General features: G+C 37.6%; 1 protein-coding gene across 4 annotated transcripts in view; it reads left to right on the forward strand.

Annotated features, from left to right (window-relative positions):
* PDE7B (phosphodiesterase 7B) overlaps window positions 1-20,758 on the forward strand; it is a 475,975-nt gene that overhangs the window by 26,675 nt on the left and 428,542 nt on the right. The window contains exon 1 of one of the 4 annotated variants that reach the window (XM_073789635.1): window positions 12,433-12,451. The exons of the other annotated variants lie outside the window; for them this stretch is intronic. The gene's annotated coding sequence lies outside the window, so the exon portion shown is untranslated. Of the gene's footprint in view, window positions 1-12,432; window positions 12,452-20,758 lie in introns of those variants that run through there. 4 annotated transcript variants of the gene reach the window in all.

A 20,758-nucleotide genomic window follows, 5' to 3' on the forward strand; every position in this document is an offset into this window, starting at 1 on the left:
CTCCCGCCGCGGAGCACAGGCTCCAGATGCGCAGGCCCAGCGGCCATGGCTCACGGACCCAGCCACTCCGTGGCACGTGGGATCCTCCCGGACCGGGGCACGAATGCGTGTCCCCTGCATCGGCAGGCGGACTCTCAACCACTGCGCCACCAGGGAAGCCCTGGAGTGCTCTATTTTAAAGCACAGCAACAAAAGGAATAAAAGAAGTCTCCAGGACTTCCCTGATGGCACAGTGGTTAAGAATCTGCTTGCCAATGCAGGGGACACGGGTTTGAGCCCCGGTCCGGGAGGATCCCACATGCTGCGGAGCAACTACGCCTGTGCGCCACAACTACTGAGCCTGTGCTCTAGACCCTGTGAGCCACAACTGCTGAGCCTGCGTGCCACAACTACTGAAGCCTGTGCACCTAGAGCCCATGCTCCACAACAAGAGAAGCCACTGCAATGAGAAGCCCACGCACTACAATGAAGAGTAGCCCCCACTCGCCACAACTACAGAAAGCCCGTACGCAGCAACAAAGACCCAATGCAGCCATAAATAAATAAGTAAATAAATAATTAATTTAGAAAAAAAAGAAAAAGAAGTCTCCAAAGCCAAGGTCTCTTACTCATTATTCCAAATCCATTATAGTTATATAATGGATATAGCCAATCCATTATAATCTCAGGGCTATATTAGGAAGCAAATCAGTTTTTTATGAATAATTAATTTGGGTGAAATTGAGGTCAGAAACACTTTGAAATCTACATGAAAGCTAAACATTCCTTACCAGCTAGTTAGCCTCCCTAATTCCACCTCAGACTTGCGGTCTCAGTTGAATGCCATTTCTTCTAAAAAGCCACCTTTTAGCCCCAAGGGAAATTATTTTCCCTTCTCACACTCTCTAGTAGCACCCTACTTTTCTTCTGTCACAGCACTGGTTTGGAGATCAAATAGCCTGCATTCAAACCCTGTGCCCCTGTATACCCCTGTATGGGCAAAGTTCTTGACTCTCTAAGTCTCAGCTTTCTCATCTATGATACCTACCTCATATGGAAATTGGGAAGAATACATGAAATCATTTATTTAAAGCACTCGATGTATTACATGGTACCTGGTAAGCATTTAGGCAATGTAAGCCATTTCTGTGATAGGAATATATCTGTTCATATGCACGTTTATTTGTTTAATATTTTATCTCCGTGAAGGCAGGGGCCATGTCAGCTTTGTGCTCTAGTTTATACCTTGCACCTAGCACACTGCCTGCCACCTAGAAAACACAAACAAATGTTTGATGAATGAAGAATGAATGAGCCAAGATTGGAATGAACCTACCTTAAATTTTAGGATCAGCCATTTGTGTAAGATGAAATCTTTCATCTTCTTGGTCATGAGCTTTCAGTTTTATTACTTACACCTCCTATCTTCATTGAGACCCAAAATGTGCATAGAATGAAGAAAGGGTGGACATAATGCTGTTATTTAATGGCTCCCAGTTTCTGCCATGGTATCTTGGACAGACCTATTCTCGGAATTTGAAGCTGGGGTAGGTGTTTGGTCTCATAAATTCTGTTCATTTATAAGAGCGTAAAACTTTGGTTTTAATGGGAAATGACCTTATTATTTGGAGTGACAAATGACTAGGAGGCATTAGGACTGAAAAACCAACTGAAGATGAAATTAGTATTGTTCAAGTAGGATCGTAGAACGCACTTAAATATTTTGCTTGTGTTTTTCTGATGATCAACCTCATATGAGCTCATTTAGAAAGAATATAACATGTAAAGAGGAAGAAAAAACTATACATACTCCCTTATCCAGAACCAACCAGTGTTCAGCTTTTGGTGTATTAATTTCCTTTCAGTCTAGAATAAAATATTTTTAGCACTAAGAGAGCCCTGAGAATGCATCTAAGGCTCATTCTAAGTTAAGTCTCCTATCTCCCTGTCTGTTGTCCTTTCTAGTATTTCGTGCTGCCTTATGAAAAGCATGAAGGAAAGAACAAGTTGGGGAAGATAAATCAGGCTGGAAATATGGAAAGCATAAAATGATAAGAAAGAAAACACAACCTTCCAACATTTTAGTGTCACAGGAACTTGAATTTGTATAGAGTTTGAACTCCCCTCAATTAGAACCCACTGGTAAATGATTATAGAATTAAAAATCCGAACTATATCACAGCAATCAAACCAACCAAATATCCTGCCCATTCCCCTCATTCCCACCAAAGTGATCTATGAGAATGACCTGCTCAATTTATACTACATCTTGATTGGTAAGTTCTTAGGTGAAAAACACTGGAGACAAATTTAGTTATCTTGCTTTTTTATATTTACATGATATTTCATGAGCAAGTAACAAAGCCTTTGATTCAGACTTAAATGTTCAATTGGTTGGCCATTTGAGATGAAGTGATTTTAGAAGATGTAAGATAAAGTGATTGTGGTAAATAAGCATGGATCATACAAACAATTATTTCCATAACAGCAGTGACTGGAGAAGTAAAAGATCAGAAAAAACAAAAATGTTTTATAATAAAACTTAGTTAAATAAATTATTGAATTTTGATAAAATACAGTGATATCACTGAACGTTTAATAGCATAGGAATATGATCACAATATTTGAATTAAAAAGCTATAATAAATTACTATGTGCAATATGATTCTATTTGTGGAAAAATGTATTGTTACTTGGAAAAGAGACTGGGAGAATACACATCCAAATGATAAGCAGAGTAATGGAATCATGGTGATTTTCATTACTTACATGGGATCACATGGGATCATTTGTGCTTTTTAGTATTTGCCAGATTTTCTACAATGAGTATATATTTCAGTAGATTGTCCTATTCAGACAGGCTGACACTCTGAACTCAGTTGAGCCATCAGGCATTCTTCACCCAGAGTGCTTGGGCTCCAAGAAGGTCCATGGATAGGTGTCAAAGAATTTGTGAATCCTATGACTTGCTGTGCACGATGTTGTGTGTGTGTTTGTGTATATATTGTTCTCAGAAGAGGATCCGTATTTCACCAAATTGTCAAAGTGGTCTGTGACCCTCTAGGCCTAAGGAAAAAACTGCTTTCCAACAACCTGTTCTAAATCCTGTCATAATGACATTTCAAAGTAGGTGTCTCCACACTTCTTATTTCAAAGACCGTGTTTATAAACTCTTTGGCCAAGTAGGCCTTTCTCATTAAATTTTAGTGTTCTCTGTGTATTTGGAGCAAAGCCAGAATATTCATGGGTGTAAATAAAATTAGCATTTACTGGAAACTATAACAGAAAATGTAAGTTATCTACTGTGTGATAACTATATCTTTAATCAGAATTCTAATATTCAATATAGCTTGACTCCTATAAGAATCAAAATTTCATGTTACCACTTAAAAGCATAATGACTTAATTATTAATCTTTCTTATTAAATACGTTTTGAACCATTACTACTGAGGAAGCATTCAACTTTGCTCCCTCTTGATTTTTATTTAAATAACCATATGACGATGACTTTACAAGACTTCAAATGATCTTCGGCTGATAGTGATAAAATCCTAAACTGATCTTTATAAACTTAGTTGTATTTCCCTCTTGTGAATGGAGATAGAGAGGTACTCAGAGCTGCCCTGTGCTTCTTGTTCGAGGAGGCTAAAATCTTATGGGGGCAGTGCCAGCACCACCAGCATATATGAAACCCTGAAGGACATTAGTTTGTTTTTTGTTCAAAATTTAAGTTTCTTGAAATATTTTTTCACTTTGTTCTTACACTTTCATTTTGGATAATTATACACACAGACTCACAAAATACTTCTTTCATTCATTAACTGATGAGTTGCACTCTGGCTACAAAGACCACATCATAAGTACTTACTAAAGTTATAAGGAAACAGAAGTGGATTCATTTTTAATTTATTATTCAATAAAATTATTATTTCCCATTTGGGACAGATACAGAATTTGTGGCTTTTTTGAAATACCAACCTGCAGCCTCATTTCTGTCCAGAGAACAGTACAGCCTTTTTGAGTCTGACCCTATAAAGTGTTTTGTTTATTTGCTTTTTAATTCCAGGGTTGATCTTGCAGTCTTTACACACACTGTTTCATGGTGAACATTGGAAACTTGCCTCCATAGTCTTTGGGGGAAGAAGGTGTGTGGTGGTTCTCCTTTTTTAAAAAAAAGTTCTTCCCAATACAAAGCAGCCAGTTTGGATTTTGAAGAATTTTGTCTAAAACTTTGACATTTTGTGGATTTTTGCACATTGCAATGTCCCCTTCACTAACCCGTTGATGAGGAAGGATGGTGCTGCCTTGCTGTGACACACTCACTTCCTGTTTCTATTTGGTGACTGGCCAGGCCCTACAGTAGACAGCACTAAAGTTTTTGGTATAAATCTTTAACTCTTAAAGATTAAAAATGCTGTTCTAATTGACATCGATCTAAGAATTAGTCCCCCAGGTCTATAATAAGGATTATGATCAGAGGATTCTGATTAGGCCACTAGGAATAGCAAGGCAGAAAGGCAGAAACCAAGGATCTGAGGACATATGGAAGAAGAAGTTTCTTTAAAGATACTGCTTGTAATTTTGCTGTGTTTGGCAGGATAAGTTTTAAGAGTAGAAATAGTTCAACTTTTCAACTTTAAAGAAACCTTTTAAACTTTTTCCTAAGCTTTAAACTTTTGAAAATCTGAGACACAGGGGATCAGAAGCAATGTATGGAAAAGGCATACATTTGGTTAATATATTCCATTATATGTTAAATGTAGTTTCCAACTACTGATTTCAATAGATAGAAAATTACTATAGTGTTCAAAATAAAATGGGATCAATATCATGTTATAATCATAACAAACAATAGCATATAAATTAATATCAGTTAATTAATATCAGTAATTAATCAAAATTATTATAATTTTCGCTGTCATGGAATATTGCAAAAATCTTTTCAATGGAAATATGTCTCTTTCCTATAGACTCATGAACCATGGAGATGAGGTTCTAATGCCCTTCATACTTTGCCCAACCGTATCACTAAACATCCCAGACTCTTCTAAGTGAATTCCACCTAACAAGAGAGTACTCATCTTTCATTGTCACAGTCAGCTGACATCCAGGAAACACTCCAGCATTTCTCTATAGCTTCTGTATGGAAGCACACATCTGCTCTTCATTCTTCCTGACAGTACAATGACTTCAACACTACTCTTTGTTTTTCTTCCAACTCTCTGACCTTACCTCTATCTTTACAAAAAGCACGATTTCCATCTCCATTCTATTTAGCCACTCTCTCATCATAACTCTCATCATCATTTAGAACTATTTTATTGCTAATACCCCAAACTCTAACATTTTTCCCCCCCACAGAGGCTTTTTTTTTTTTTTTAACTCCACTTATTTTCTTACCTCTGCTGATCAATTGGTTATCCCTGTTTTCTACTTCAGTTCCTTAATGATCCTTCAGTCTTCTAGTTCAGTGGCTCTCAAACCCTAGTGTATATCAGAATTGCTTGTTGAAACATAGGCTGTGAGCCTCACCTCCAGAGTTTCTGATTCCATGGATCCGAGATGGGGCCTGAGAATTTGCAGTTCTAGCAAGTTTCAAGTGATGCTGATGCTGCTGGTCTGGGAACCACCCTCTGAGTCACTGTTCTTGTTCAGTAACCAAACTCTTATTCTATTAGAGAAATAAGTGGTTAAGAGCAGGATCTTTGTAATCAAAGAGACCCAAGCTCAAATTCTACCTCATCCATTTTCAATATTTTAAATTCTTAAAAATTTTAGGTAATCTCTTGGGTAAAAAAATTGGTATCTCACTTAGTCAATTGGAATATTATTTTATTCCATCATTACCAGTATGGCTGAGCATGTTTTTTAATATTATCATTTGTTTGCCTTTCGTCTGTGTGAGCTTGTGTGAGCTGACAATCAGTCTCACCTCTGTTTGTCTCTTTCTCAGTGATCGATAGGAATTTTTATACATTCTGGGTGCCAATCCTTCATTTGTTACTATACAATAATTTTATTTTATTGCAGTCTATTACTTGTGTTTCAACTATGTATATGGTATCTTTTTAATATAATCAAGGTCATCAGTCTTTTACACTATCATTTTTTGGCTTTTGTTTACTATTTAATAAGGCCTTTTCTACCCTGAGGTCATGAACTGATACTACTGTCTTCTTTTGATGCTTTTCAGGTTTAAACACTTTTTATTCTTTATTTATACTTGCTGAAATTAATTTTTCCATATATTATAATGTAGGTGTCTAATTTTTATTTTATCCTTATTAATGGTCCATCTTTTACCAGTTTTTGAAACGCTGCCCCTTTCATTTATCAATACCATTATATGAATGAGTCTGTTTTCTTGGGCCATTTTATCTAATATTGCACCAATGCCACACTGTTGCGTATATGTTTTGCTACTTAGTAGAACAAGTCTGCCCTGCCCCCCCCCCACCCCCACTTACTTTATTCAAGAAAAATTCCAAGAAAAATCTTGTTGGGATTTTTGTTTAGTATTGTGTTGACTTCGTGTATTAGTTTGGAGAAAACTGATCTCTTTAACACGGTGGGTCTTCTCATCTGTGCACGTGATAACCTCTCCACTTATTCAGGTCTTCTTTTATCCCTATCGGGGAGGTTGTAAAATTGACTCCACAAAAATTGCACACACTTCTTTGTTGTTTGTATTATTAAATTTATTCCTAGATACTTAGTATTTAATTGAAAAAAACCCCTTCCTTCAACGTAGTTCCCTCTCCTACTCTCATTCTGCTACTGTAATTCCCTAAACTGTCCATTTTTTGAATGACCAGCTTGGAGATTGTTTCCCCCATTTCCACACTATTTACTTTATTCCCATGCAGTGTGGCTTCCCTTTCCATCATTGTAAAAAGCTACTCTATATTATTACTGATGATCCCTGAATTTCCAAATCCAATCATTTTTTTCTCAGTCTGTGTCTTCCTCAGTTTCTCTACATTGACTCCTACGTCCATCTCAACATTCCTCCATTTGTGTCTGTGGCATTTCAGTCTCCTGGCTTTCCTTTTTATTATCCTCTCTTTGCCTCTTATTTAGCTTGCTATTCTCCCAATTTGCAAGCATAATGTTGTTTTTGTGACCTCCTTCTCTTTCTGTGTGCTTTCTTCCTGTGCGCTCCAGAATGGTAGGAATTTCCATGTGCTTTCATCAATGATGTAAGCACTTGGCATATTGTAGGTGACGAATAAAGGCTTCTTAAACAAATTAATGACTCTAATGACAACTTCCAAACTGTTATCAACACCAGTGTCAGGCAATTACTATTGTTCAGGTTTGAACTCTACTTGCCATTTGCTTTGTTAGGGTCTCATTCTACTTTTAGTCTTATTTCACTGTTCTATTCTAATCAAACAAGGTATTCACTATTTCCCTAATGTTGTCTTTGTTCCTGATGTTTTCTCTATCTGGGATCCCTTCCATTTTTATTTGTTGAAATTCTGTTACTTAAGGTCTTCTTTTCTTGGCAGTCTTTTCTCATTCTCCTTGATTTGATGTAATCTCTTCCACTTTTGAATCTTCATAGATACTGTTTGATTTCTGCTACTCTTATTGCATTTATATTCATTAATAATAAAATCTATCTTTAAAGCAGGGACGGATTAAAAAGAATGATAATTCCAAATCTTGGCAAGGGGAAGTCTCAAGCCTTATTGGTAAGAATTTCTAGAGGATAATTTAGCAACATATATCAAAACCTTAAAAATGTAAATAGTTTTTGGTGTAACAATTTCCATTTCTGCGAATTTTTCCTAAGGAAAGTTTTAGTTTGGCAAATTTTGGAACATAGTATAATAGAAGACAGTAAAACCAAAATAATCACGTAAAAGAATATTTCCTTACCTCAGAAAATATTCACGGTATAAAAAAACAGGACATGAAATAATTTTTCCCAATATAATGCCCTTATTTCAGAGGAAGATAAATACGCTAAAAAATACTAGAAAGACATATAGCAAAATGTTAGCAATGGTGTTATAGATTGTGGTTGATATAAATTTTTAAAATGTTATGCTTTTCTGTATTTTCCAAATTGTCCTGTGCGTGTATTTTGTTTAAAATTTTTTTTAAAGTGGCAGGAAAATTGATGCTAACATTTAAAATGGACCATGTGGTATGCTGCCCAGATTGCTTCTCCTCTCTCCCCACTACTTCATCGTTTAGGACCAAAGTGCTCATTCCCCTGCTGCTAGAGGTACTGGCCACTACCAGCTGGGACCCCCTGCCCTCGACTCCAGCAATTGCCCTTTACCAAAAGTAAGCTGCAGCTGAAAAGAGTTGCCTCTTCCAAGGTTAGGTCCCTGGCCCTTGGGTAGTTTGCCTCCAATGGCTGCAGTTGTAGAGTTCTAAAGGCCTCACTCCCCTCCCTCAATTTGAGAGATCGCTGCAGGGCCATCCAGCTCCAGAGTTCCCTGTGCTGAAGTCTTTGTTGGAACTGCTTCATATCCAATCTTCTTCCCCTGTCCAGTCCTGCTTCCTTCACTCCCCAACAGGTGTCAATTCTGAGAGCACATCGTAATCAACTTCCTAGGTGGACATTTCCATTTCCGAGTCTCTTTCCAGGGAAACTAACATGGAACATCTACTGTTTGCTGGGCACTTTACATCTATTGCTCCCCAAAAGTCTTGCAATAAGATTTTAAGGCAATCATTGATATCCCTGTCTTGCAAAAGGGGAAAATTATGTTCAGAAAAGACACACTATTACCAAATGTCACAGCCAAGTTTGAAAGCAGTGTGTTTGGGTATAAAGACTGTGCTTTTTGCATTAAGCCAAATAGCTCTCTCTAGTCCACCTTGTGTTTTACTATTTTTGTGCTTTTCTTGTTCTCTCGGGTAGATGGTGAATTCTTTGGCTGCGGGGATTTTGTCTTATTTATATTTGAATCCCCTACAGAGTATTTCATGGTACCTTGCGCATAATAAGTGCTCCATGTTTGTGGAATTGACTTGAACTAGTCAAGGTTTAAATTGTAGTCAATTCTACTTCTGTTCCACAAGAAATGGATTTCCTAGCAGGAAAAGAAAATCATAATGGTAAGATGTAGCAACTGTAATTCAATTTCTGTTTCATGAAATAATTTTCTATAAAAAAGCGCTACTAATTTTCTTCTCCTCCTTCCTCCATATTAGACAACAAAATACTATTTTCCAAAACTTTGCCTTTAATTACTAAAGTAAGCAAACCAGTGAGGTGTAATAAACTTATATTGAACTTTGATGACAAATATCATAGTTAATGCCTTACATGTTTGATTCAGACTTCTGCGAAATCTAATTTACTTGAGAAAAGAATCTACTGAGTAGAGAAATGTAACAAGGAGAGGGTAGTTTCTAACACAAAAATTGAAAGTACGTATACTAACAGAATTGAAGTTTTTGTGGCAGCAGATGGAAACTCCTGAATGAGGTTTCCAGCACCCATTAGAATTTACAATTGCAAGTTGAATTTTTCTTAAAAAGAAATCTGCCAGATTTATTACTTTAAAAATATAAAAAATTAATATATCAATGATGGGTTGTGTTTTTAGGAATAAAATAGCATTAGATCCAGCTTTATGTTTAGGGAAGGGAAGTTTAAAAATAAACTACAAAAGGAGAAAAGTGGAGAAAGTTTTCCTATTTGAATAAGTTTTCTTATTCTTGCACTGCCAGAGGATCAGTGTGAAAGGATATTTCTAACACTTCAAGGGTCAATAAAGTTAAAAATTGTTAACGCTGTAAAGGTCCAGCAAAGAACATAATGAGACCATATAGTGCATTACTGGTAACTGACCCAAAATATGTTACAAAAGTGATCAGTATAATAACCTGGATGTTCTCCTAGTAGGTGAGTATACAGCCACGTAGGGGCGATGCTTTTCAGGTGCCACCCCCGCCCCCATGAGTGGGTCCAAACACTTGAATTCTAAAATGCCAGTTGGGAATTTATCACTTCGATTGATTACTATTTGCTATTAAAATACACATCTCCCTAAGAAGTTAATACTCATCAATTCTTTAAAGTAAATGTGTCTTTTATTGGAGTAAAGCACAGGAACAGAGGCTTGAAGGCATAAAATACGGCTTTGAAAATTGAATAAAATAGACCATAGTTACAGTTACATATAGTTTTGATCAGTGTTGAACCTTAAATTCTGAAGCCTAAAATCAGTCTAGCCTTCAAATAACTTACTTTCATCTGTCTCATATACCTTCCTTTTTTATTTCGCCTTATTCTAGATGTTCTCTGAAAGTTTCCCTGTAAAATATAAGCAACCATCCCTAATTCTAGAAGATCAATTGTGTGACAGTATTTTCCCCTGGACTCTTAATTCTTCCTTCTGAAGAAATATTATGGTCTTTGAAAAAAAGCACCATACCCTCTTCCTTTGCCCATTATTATAAAATTCTAATAACAGGGACCTCCTGAGTACATAGGTATTTATGTTAAAGTGATAGCAAGCTGTTATTTACTTACAAACTCCATATACTTTCTTTTTTTTTTTTTTTAACATCTTTATTGGGGTATAATTGCTTTACAGTGGTGTGTTAGTTTCTGCTTTATGACAAAGTGAATCAGTTATACGTATACATATGTTCCCATATCTCTTCCCTCTTGCGTCTCCCTCCCTCCCACCCTCCCTATCCCACCCCTCCAGGCGGTCACAAAGCACCGAGCTGATCTCCCTGTGCTATGCGGCTGCTTCCCACTAGCTATCTACCTTACGTTTGGTAGTGTATATATGTCCATGCCTCTCAAAGGACCACTATTGGGTTGCCTCCATTCTGTTCCCAGCTTCACCCTGTCAGGCTGAGATTGATGAGATTAATGTCTTCCAGAAAAAGCGTAGAAATTTTGAAATTTCTATTTTATTGCATAAGTTGAAATATCTCAAATTCATGAACCATTTAGACTAACAGGTCTCTTATTTTAAAATTGCAAATATCAGTCAAATATAATTTTATAATTATTTTAACTTGGTATAAAGTATTTTAAGCAATCGATTGATCCTAATTCCTACCTGAGATCACCCACTGAAAGAATAAGATTTTTACTTTGAGAGAAAGAGAGAACATGGAAGATGGGATGGTAAAAAGATGTTTGTGTGTGAAGTTCTTAGGGTAGCACACACACACACACAAAATAAGACTGGAGTATAGAAAAAGGCATGAGGTAGTTAGTGCCAGACCAACTTCTTATTTCCAAATTTTGTCTTAAATGGGTTTTGATTCAGATGAGAGAAATTCCAACTTTTATCTCTTCCTGCTCATTGATTTCTACTCCATCTCCACCCCTTTATATCCTCACCTGGGTCAAGTGTCCCTCTACCAACGGGAGACAGACTAAGCCTAGTTTTTCTAGAAATAAATTTAAACTACTTTATGGGTTCATTGGTTTTTGCAGTCTGGGTAGCCTTCATGGTGCCCACTTTTGACAAAAGATGTCTTTACAAATCTGAACAATGAACGCACAGGAAGCATTTACAACCAATTGATTTCTAAATCAGGCACACGGTTACAGACACCATTTTAAGCAGAGGAAGCACCTACAAAAGAAAGATGATTTAAACAACTGTCTCTACTGAGCAAGTAGAAAAGAGGGGTGAGCTCATTGATTTGACAGAGCATCCCCATATGGCAGGGCAGGCCAATTAAAGAGGGAAACGTGGGCTGGCAGAATTTCGTAACTATTTAGTGTGTATAAACTTTAGCTATGGAGATATTTTATCAGTTTAAAATTATAAATGAATTTTATTGGAGTTCCAATGATGTGTATGCATTTGGGGATAAAAAGTACAAAATGTACATACAGCAAATAAAATGAAACAGTGAAAACATTGCTCCACACACTCAGAAAAGCTACTTGGCCATATTCTGTGAACTTTCAAATATATGTTATGTTCATTGAGCCTTTGGCTTCTGTACCTTGTTCCCTTGTTGATTATACCCCTTCCTCCTCCAAAAGAGCCCCCTCCTCTTTCCCTTTTCTTAGAGGGCTATTTTCCCTAAGATAATTCTGCAGTTTATTGCTTCATCCTTGCACCTTTCTAGGGAGGATGATGTATGAGAATGGTGGTTTTTTCCTGCTCAAGACATTAACTTCATAAGCAACACACCAGGTAAAATCAGTGGGAGTCTGCCCTTCCCAGCATGACAGCTGTCAAGGTTATGTTTTCAGGCAGAGTTTATGGTTGGTACAGAGAGGTTCAGAGTCTTAACCATGACATTATGGAGCATATGGAAACTGAAACTTCCGAAGGAAACTTTCCACTCCAGTTTTTGGCAAAGAAAATAAGACTGAGAGAAGAGAGAGAATTAGATCATGACACATGTTACTTGGCAAAAGAGAAAGTTAAGGAAAATAGGATGAAAAAAAGCCTAGGAGACAAAATGCTGGCGTCACTTTTGTACCTACGACTCTCCTCTTTCTTTTAGCTGGCTTCTAAGGTAATTTTTTTATTATTCTTACTGTCTTTATGTTCTTCAATACTTCATACTTAATGAAACACATGTTGAAAGCCATTTAGTTATTTATTTTTCTAGGGAGTTCTTCCTCCAGTTTTGGAGCTCTCTCTGATATTTGTGGTTATTCAATCTACTTTGATTTTTAAGAATTTGACTAGGTTCCCAAAGGCAATAGATTGTCTTATTTCCACTTTTCAGCTGTGCTCAATTTTTGGATTATTCAGAAGGCGGAATATTTTGTTTCCTTTTTGGTGCTTTCAAATTGTATATAATACCTTAAAAACACAAAAACTAATATTGTAACGTATTGGCTAAGTAAATCTGGCAACAAGAAGAAAAACATAAAAACCTGGCACTCCAAACAGTAATAAATTATTTCTGAATGAAATTACATTTTCAAGAGGGTGAAATTATATCCCAACTATAGGACCAAGAGAAAAAAGAGAGTTGGTGTGTGCCAGTATTTTAGGGGATATGAGAAATAGGAATTTGAGTAAGCTTTTTTGTTTTCTCTTTATTATAGAAGAAAATAATTCTGTACATGCATTGAAAATTTTCCATTGGAACACATATTTTACATAATAGTGTATAAAATGTGTATGATGCTGATAAAGATTAGTCTGTTAACATTTAATGAATAGAACTTTCATAGAATTACAGAATGAAATACTTCTGCCAGTAAAAATACAGAATTCACTAAAGTCAGAAAAAGTACATAAATAGTCTCAAGATTCAGAAACTTTTATGTAAAATATTGGAAAAATAGAGCTGCATGTTGGGAAGAAATTCTGTAATTAAAACTATAGAATAAGGAAGATTATCCTGATAATCTTGGGTTAAAAATTATATATTTATAAAATATTTGGCTTTTTCATATGATGAAGGTATCTACTTTCGTCTAATGAGGATGTGTGCTTTAGCCTGAAAAACACATTTTTCTGTTATTATATTCTCCCTTTACTATGACTGTTATTACTTAGATCACCATTTCTCTTTTTATCATGATTTTATTTTAAAAATTTAGGTAGAGAGAGTATTAATTCATTATTATGGTATGATATTTTAAGGACAAGTATATTTTTATAGGAACGAAATCTGTGAATATAGCAAATGCCTAAAACTATGGAAGGGAATGTCAGCAGTTTACCAAAATATATCTCCTCTTCTTCATGAGCACGGAGTTATACTACATTTCCCAGCTTCCCTTGCAGTTGGGTGCAGCCATGTGACTGATAGAGATGCCATCTCTTATGCCAGTGCTGAATGTAAAAAGCATCTCTCTTGGAAAGATAGACTCAACTGATTGAAATACACTGAATTATGACTAAAACTGTCTTCAGAGGATTCTCAGAACTCCTTCTTGATCTATTCCATTTTACCCTTCATGCTATCAACTAAGAACAATAGTACTTCCTTGACTATATGATAATATTAGTTAAGTGAGCCATTTACCTTTAGTGCTCCAGTTCTGTCCAGCCAAAAATGATTTTCTGCACATCAGTAAGCATGTGCTGGTTGTCTTCCCTGCTACCAGCCTCCCTCCCTGGGGAGGCTGGATTAAGTTGGCCCATGCAACGGGGTACCCTTGACCAGAAACAGAGGCAGAATTGCCTCTTTCCTGGGGGCTGTGGATGTTAGGATCAGGGGAGAGGAGGATTCCAACTGAATCCCAGACAGGGAGCCAAAAGAAGCCAAGGAAGCATGCTCAGATCATCATTACATCTGCAAAGGCTTGGAGTTGGCAAGCCGGGTGAAAGGAGCACCAGCAAGGAAGGATTGAAAGAGAGGAGAAGGTGGATATCTAGAGAAGTGCCACTTGGTCAAATGGAGTCCAATCAAAGGCCAATCAAAGGCCAGGAGGACAGTTTCAAACTAACTCAGTAAGCTTTCTGTGATTCCAAGTTTACACGTACCTCAGGTATAATCAATAGTCACAATTTGGGCTTCCCTGGTGGTGCAGTGGTTGAGAGTCCGCCTGCCGATGCAGGGGACACGGGTTCGTGCCCCGGTCCGGGAAGATCCCACGTGCCGCGGAGCGGCTGGGCCCGTGAGCCATGGCCGCTGAGCCTGCGCGTCCGGAACCTGTGCTCCGCAACGTGCGAGGCCACAACAGTGAGAGGCCCGCGTACCGCAAAAAAAACCAAAAAACAAAAACACAATTCATTGGTCATCCATATTAAAATACTACAGGGACTATGAGTGAACACCAGAAAAGGTAATTAAAGAAATACTTCAGCTACTCTGATGGACAATTTGAAAGCAGGAAGAAAAATATGCACTACTAATCAGCATTTTCAGAAGTATTTTACTTAGTCTGCCAATGGAAAGATAAAGACTTCAAAGGAAATATGGGATGTTGTTTGATGGGTCAAAGTAGTAATATTTTCTTAAATGTTACTTCTAAGCAGAGAAATGTTAAACCTGGTATTGTCATACAAATAACTTTGGCCTCAAGAAGCCAGAGACCTTGAGGATTGGAAGAAATTTTGACTAGTACTATAAGATTCCGTCGTCACCTATATGTAGATCTTAGCACCAAATCACAAGGTGGAATGCCCAGTAGGGAATTTCTGGGACATGTGTCCATTGGTGCTGCAGTGACATGTTCTATCATGTAACACTGCTGGCAGGAGCGAGCACAGAGCATGGAGGATTGCAGAGCCACAGTTCTATGCTGTGAACACTCTCATCGTTCAACCAATCAATCCACAGAGATAGATATGAAGCACCAAACATATAGACGGGGACCAGAATCACACTGGTTTGCCTAGCAAAGTGTTTAAAAGAAAAAAATAAATAACTTTATGTTTTGAGATTGGACGGCAGATGGTGAGAAAAAGAAAATTGTGGGAAGAGACAAGTAGAAATAATTACTCCAACCTTTAAAGAAGAATCTTCATGTGCAACTAATGTAGGAAGTAATTTGGATTCAATATTGTAGATAGAAATTATCATATAAGTTCAAATAAAAAGAGAAATGCTGTACTTCATTTTATTATATAACCAAGTGTCATTCTACATTTGCAAGACACAAAGCAATTTTATACTCTACATGAATACTTTTAAGACCTTGAATTTGGCCTGACTCTCTGTGTAATATATTTTACAGCTCTATCTTTGAATGGAACTAACTTCTTACATGGGATGCTTGACTTAACTGTGAGCAGATTTGTTATGTCTCAGTATCTCTTCCAGCCAATTTTTTTTTGCTTCATGTGTCTAAGTTTCTGTAGACTCAAAGGCCTAAGCTCAGTTCAACTGAGTCAAGGGAAATCTTGCCACTAATAACATAGTAAACACAGGGCACTTACAGGGATTCTGGCTGAAAATGTTCCTCCCTCGAGGAAGGACAGAGTCTGTGTCACTTATGATGGCACTGTTTGTGAAAAGGCAACACTTTTATAGCATTAACCTTTTTTTTTAAAAAAAAGTCAAAGTTCATAGCTTCCCACACATTCTGAATTTATAGGACCTGGGAATATATAGTAAACAGCCATCTAATCCCAAAATAGCCCTAAGTGTGTGTCAAATAATTCTACAAATTTCCTACCTGCCTTCTGCAGGTTTTTCTGATTTGTCTTTGAATTTTCTGGAAACTCAATATGAAAAAAAACTTTATTTTTCAGCCATATCTTTATTTTTCCTGCCCTAGAATTTTAAGACTCAGCAAGGAAAAGGTACCTGCCTACCACATTAAACTTGCATTTGAACATCACACCAACGAATATACTGAGAAGCCACCCATCACTAAGGATGTCTTCTGTTCTCTTTTGCTTTATGTTTTAGAACGTACCCAGGATTTTGTTTTCATTCAGGTATGATGAGGCCAACAGATCAGGAGATGATTGCCATTGAAAAGATGGTTTGTTTCTCACAGTACCCAAGAGGAGTGGGCCCACACACCATGCAGAGCCACATGGGGAAGCACCAGGGTCTGTCAGGAGGCAGAAGGAGTGAAGGGAAAGCATGCGGGTTTTGCAGAAAGAAATGGGTGAGGCATGGTAGGCAAGCTAAGCAGGTTTAGGGTTGACTGGTTTGAATGATTTTGGCTAGATGTGAGCTATAGTGGTGGTTCCTACTTGTCTAGTGCCTGGGCCATGGGTGATTTAGAGCCCCAAAGTGCAGTATCCTGATAAAAGAAAGCAGGTACAGGTATGGACTCCAGATGGGTTGGTTTGTATATCAAAAATATGCTCACATGTGTTATCTCTGGGTAGGGGCAATCCCTCCCCAGTCAGCAAGGCCCCAGATATGAGAGCATCAAGAATACAGAAAATAAGGGGGCTTCCCTGGTGGCGCAGTAGTTGAGAGTCCGCCTGCCGATGCAGGGGACACGGGTTCGTGCCCCGGTCCGGGAAGATCCCACATGCCACGGAGCGGTTGGGCCCGTGAGCCATGGCCGCTGAGCCTGCGCGCCCGGAGCCTGTGCACCGCAACGGGAGAGGCCACAACAGTGAGAGGTCCGCGTACCGTAAAAAAAAAAAAAAAAAAAAATATATATATATATATATAGTTAATATACGTCATTATCAGAGAACTAAGCAACATATTAGAAGCTTCAATCCTTGAAAAATTCATTAATACATAGAAAGTAGTTGCTAATTCTACAAACTTAATGCGTTTTGTCCTGTATATTTAAATTTCCACTCACTATGCTCAGTATATGTAAAAAGTAGAAACTCAGTCTATCAGTTGGCCTTACCTGTCTAACAGATAGTCTCATTAAGTCACCATATCTCTGATCTTTCCCATAGTTAGAGTTCCTCCCTCTACAAACCATCTTTCTGATGACATTTATTCAAATATGGGCTAGGAAGGTTAGTTTAAGATTTTACTTCATCTCTTGATACATAATAGATTAGGAAGCCTGAAAAAGTTTTGAGAAAACAAAAAGTAGTGGTGAACAACTTTAGATAGCAAAAGTTTAGTAATAAAGTTTGAGAATCTCTTAGCTCGTCTCTAAGTTTTTAATCTTATAGTTTCACTGGTCCCCTTATGGGTACAGCAGGTTTAGAGGAAATTATGTGCAGGACCAGGAAGAAATAATTCATTTCCTCAAAGCCTATTTTTCACTTATGCACAAGTATTATGTTTAAATGTTAAATAGGTCTCCTTGGACCTAATTATATTTCTGTTTCTGTTCTACAAATTTGTCTTTCATTTTTAGTTGTCTTAAATTATTTTTGGACAAGAAAGAAATACAAATAAACATGTAAATATGTATCTTTGTATCCAAGAAAAAAGTGCCTTTTCAGAAAGAAGATGTTTTGGTAAATGAGTCAGTCAGTGATGGAGTGAGAAGTAGAATTATTGATTTTTAAAGAGTTTATACTAAATAGGAGCTGATTTGTAAGCTAGAAAAGGAGCCACAATCAAGGATGTGGAATTGGGTTCCATTGGGGTTCTGGAACTTTCCCATGTTTTCCTTAGAGTTACTACAGCAAACCATAGGGGCCTCATATGGGGCCTGGCACATCAGATCAACATGTCTTGGGCCTGCTTCACATAGGGGTTTGGTCTAATCACCAATAATTTCCCAAGAAGACCCCTCCGTACCCAGCTCTATGGCCCAGGTGCCCCTCACCAACAGTGGTAAACAGAATAATGCTCCTCCCCCACCCTTGCCAAGGTGTCCATGTCCTAATCTTCAGAAAGTGTTAATATGTTACCTTATATGGCAAAACCACAGGCACAGTTAAGTTAAGGGTCTTGAGATGGGGAGATCATCCTGGATTAGCTGGATGAGCCTTAAATATAACCATAATGGTCCTGTAAGAGGGACTCAAGAAAGTCAAATGCAGGAGTAGGAGATGAAATGACAGAAGCAAGAGGTTGGAGTGATGTAAGGAAGAGGCCATGGGCCAAGGAATGAAGGTGGCCTTTAGGAGCTGAAAAAGGCAAGGAAGTGGATTCTCCCCTAGAGCCTCGAGAAGGAAACAGCCCTGCCAATAATTTGACTTTAGCCTCATGGCATAGACTATTTGTGTTCCCCCAAAATTCATATGTTGAACCCTAATCCCCAAATTGATAGTATTTGGAAGTGGGACTTTGGGGAGATGATTAGGTTATGAGGGTGAAGCTTGCATGAATACCATTAGTGTTCTTACAAAAGAGACCCTAGAGAGCTGCCTCACCCGTTTCCGCATGTGAGGACAGTGAGAAGATGGCCATCTATGATAGCTGAACCAGGAAGGGAACTCTTACCAGACACTAAATCTGAGGGTGCCTTTATCTTGGACTTCCCAGCCTCCAGAACTCTGAGAAATAAATTTCTGTTCTTTTTAAGCCAATCAGTCTATAGTATCTGTTACAGCACTTGAAACAGACTAAGACACCTTGTAAGACTCATTCTGGACTTCTAACCTCCAGAATTGTAAGAGAAAAGATTTGGGTTGTTTTGGCCACTAAATTTGTGGTAATTTGTTATCACAGCAATAGGAGACTAATACACCAGCCTGACCCCCATGCTCAAATGATAACACTCAGCTGTCCTCTGGTAAAATTTCAGGTGATACTTTATATTTTTAACAATGTTGAAGAAAAGACATGTCTTTTACATGAAGAATCTTCTGCATCCTGTTTCCTCCATACTTCAAACAACTTTCTCCAATTAAATATAAGCTTTCATAATAAAGAACAATCATCTGAAACATTTGAAGTTCCCAGAGAGGGGACTCACGATTGTATATAAATGAATGCAGAATCAATTCTCATGGAGATTTGGGGATTTTATGTAAACATACACATATTTCATTCTAAGTGGTACATATTATATTAAAGAATATAAATAGATGTGCTTTAATTTATGTATGTGTGTATAAATGTGTATGTATCTATATCTGTATTCATATATTAAGCTAAGAGGAATAAAAACCCAAGCTAAAAACAATTATCAACTTCCATATAGAGGCCATGTTACTAGTAACTTTTTTTTTTTTTTTTTTTTTACAGTACGTAGCCCTCTCACTGCTGTCGCCTCTCCCGTTGCGGAGCACAGGCTCCGGACGCGCAGGCTCAGCAGCCATGGCTCACGGGCCCAGCCGCTCCGCGGCATGTGGGATCTTCCCGGACCGGGACACGAACCCGTGTCCCCTGCATCGGCAGGCGGACTCTCAACTACTGCGCCACCAGGGAAGCCCTAGTAACTTTTATTCAAACATTATTTCAAGAGGAGAGTTTGGCAGTGCCTGTCAAATTTGAATGTGTGTATATGTGACCCAGCAACTCAATGTTTAGGAATTTAATCTAAAAAAATACTTTTAGGGCTTCCCTGGTGGCGCAGTGGTTGAGAGTCCGCCTGCCGATGCAGGGGACACGGGTTCGTGTCCCGGTCCGGGAAGATCCCACATGCCGCGGAGCGGCTGGGCCCGTGAGCCATGGCTGCTGAGCCTGCGCGTCCGGAGCCTGTGCTCCGCAACGGGAGAGGCGACAGCAGTGAGAGGCCCGCATAACACACACACAAAAAAAATTAAAAAGAAAAGAAAAAGAAAAAAATAATAATTTTAAAGTTGTAAAGATACATGTATATTAATGTTCATTCCAGCACATTGCCTTGTAACAATAAATTGAAAACATCTTTCATTATTTAAATATATTTTACTGTATCTCATTAAAAGCAAAGAGAGAGGTTAGAATGAACTGGCATAGAAGCAAGCCCATGATATATTGTTGAATAAAAAAGGATATTTTAGGTTAAAATACATCATATGAGCCATATAAATACATTTAGATGTACTGAAAGAATTTTCTCAGGAACATAATTACTTTAAAAATATATTTTAAAGACATTAGTGTATATTGCTAGTGTCAAGAGCAGAGTAAAAGAAATCTGAAAGTAAATGGATTTAAATTTCTGTTTCCAAAGTTAAAGTCACAGAAATACTGTTGTCTATTTTTTTTTTTTTTAAAGAGAGCAAGACATAGATTTACACTGTGGAGTCTGGGAAAATGTTAAGTCTCTGAGTAACACTTTGAACATTTTAGTCTCTTGATCTCACCAAGAGTCGTAAAATAATATGTTTATTTCTCAAAAAAATAACTTTTTGTTCTTTATTTCTAAGTTTAAAATTTAAGAACAAAATCAAACTGTAATTTTGGGAGAAGGGTTTGAGAGGCAATGCTTTACAAAGATATACTAAACAGATGGATGTACAGTTTCTTTTTCCATTAACTTTTTTTTAACATCTTTATTGGAGTATAAGTGCTTTACAATAGTGTGTTAGTTTCTGCTTTATAACAAAGTGAATCACATATACATATGCATATATCCCCATATCTCTTCCATCTTGC

Source organism: Tursiops truncatus, chromosome 12 (assembly GCF_011762595.2).
Source record: "Tursiops truncatus isolate mTurTru1 chromosome 12, mTurTru1.mat.Y, whole genome shotgun sequence".
Taxonomy (NCBI): domain Eukaryota; kingdom Metazoa; phylum Chordata; class Mammalia; order Artiodactyla; family Delphinidae; genus Tursiops; species Tursiops truncatus.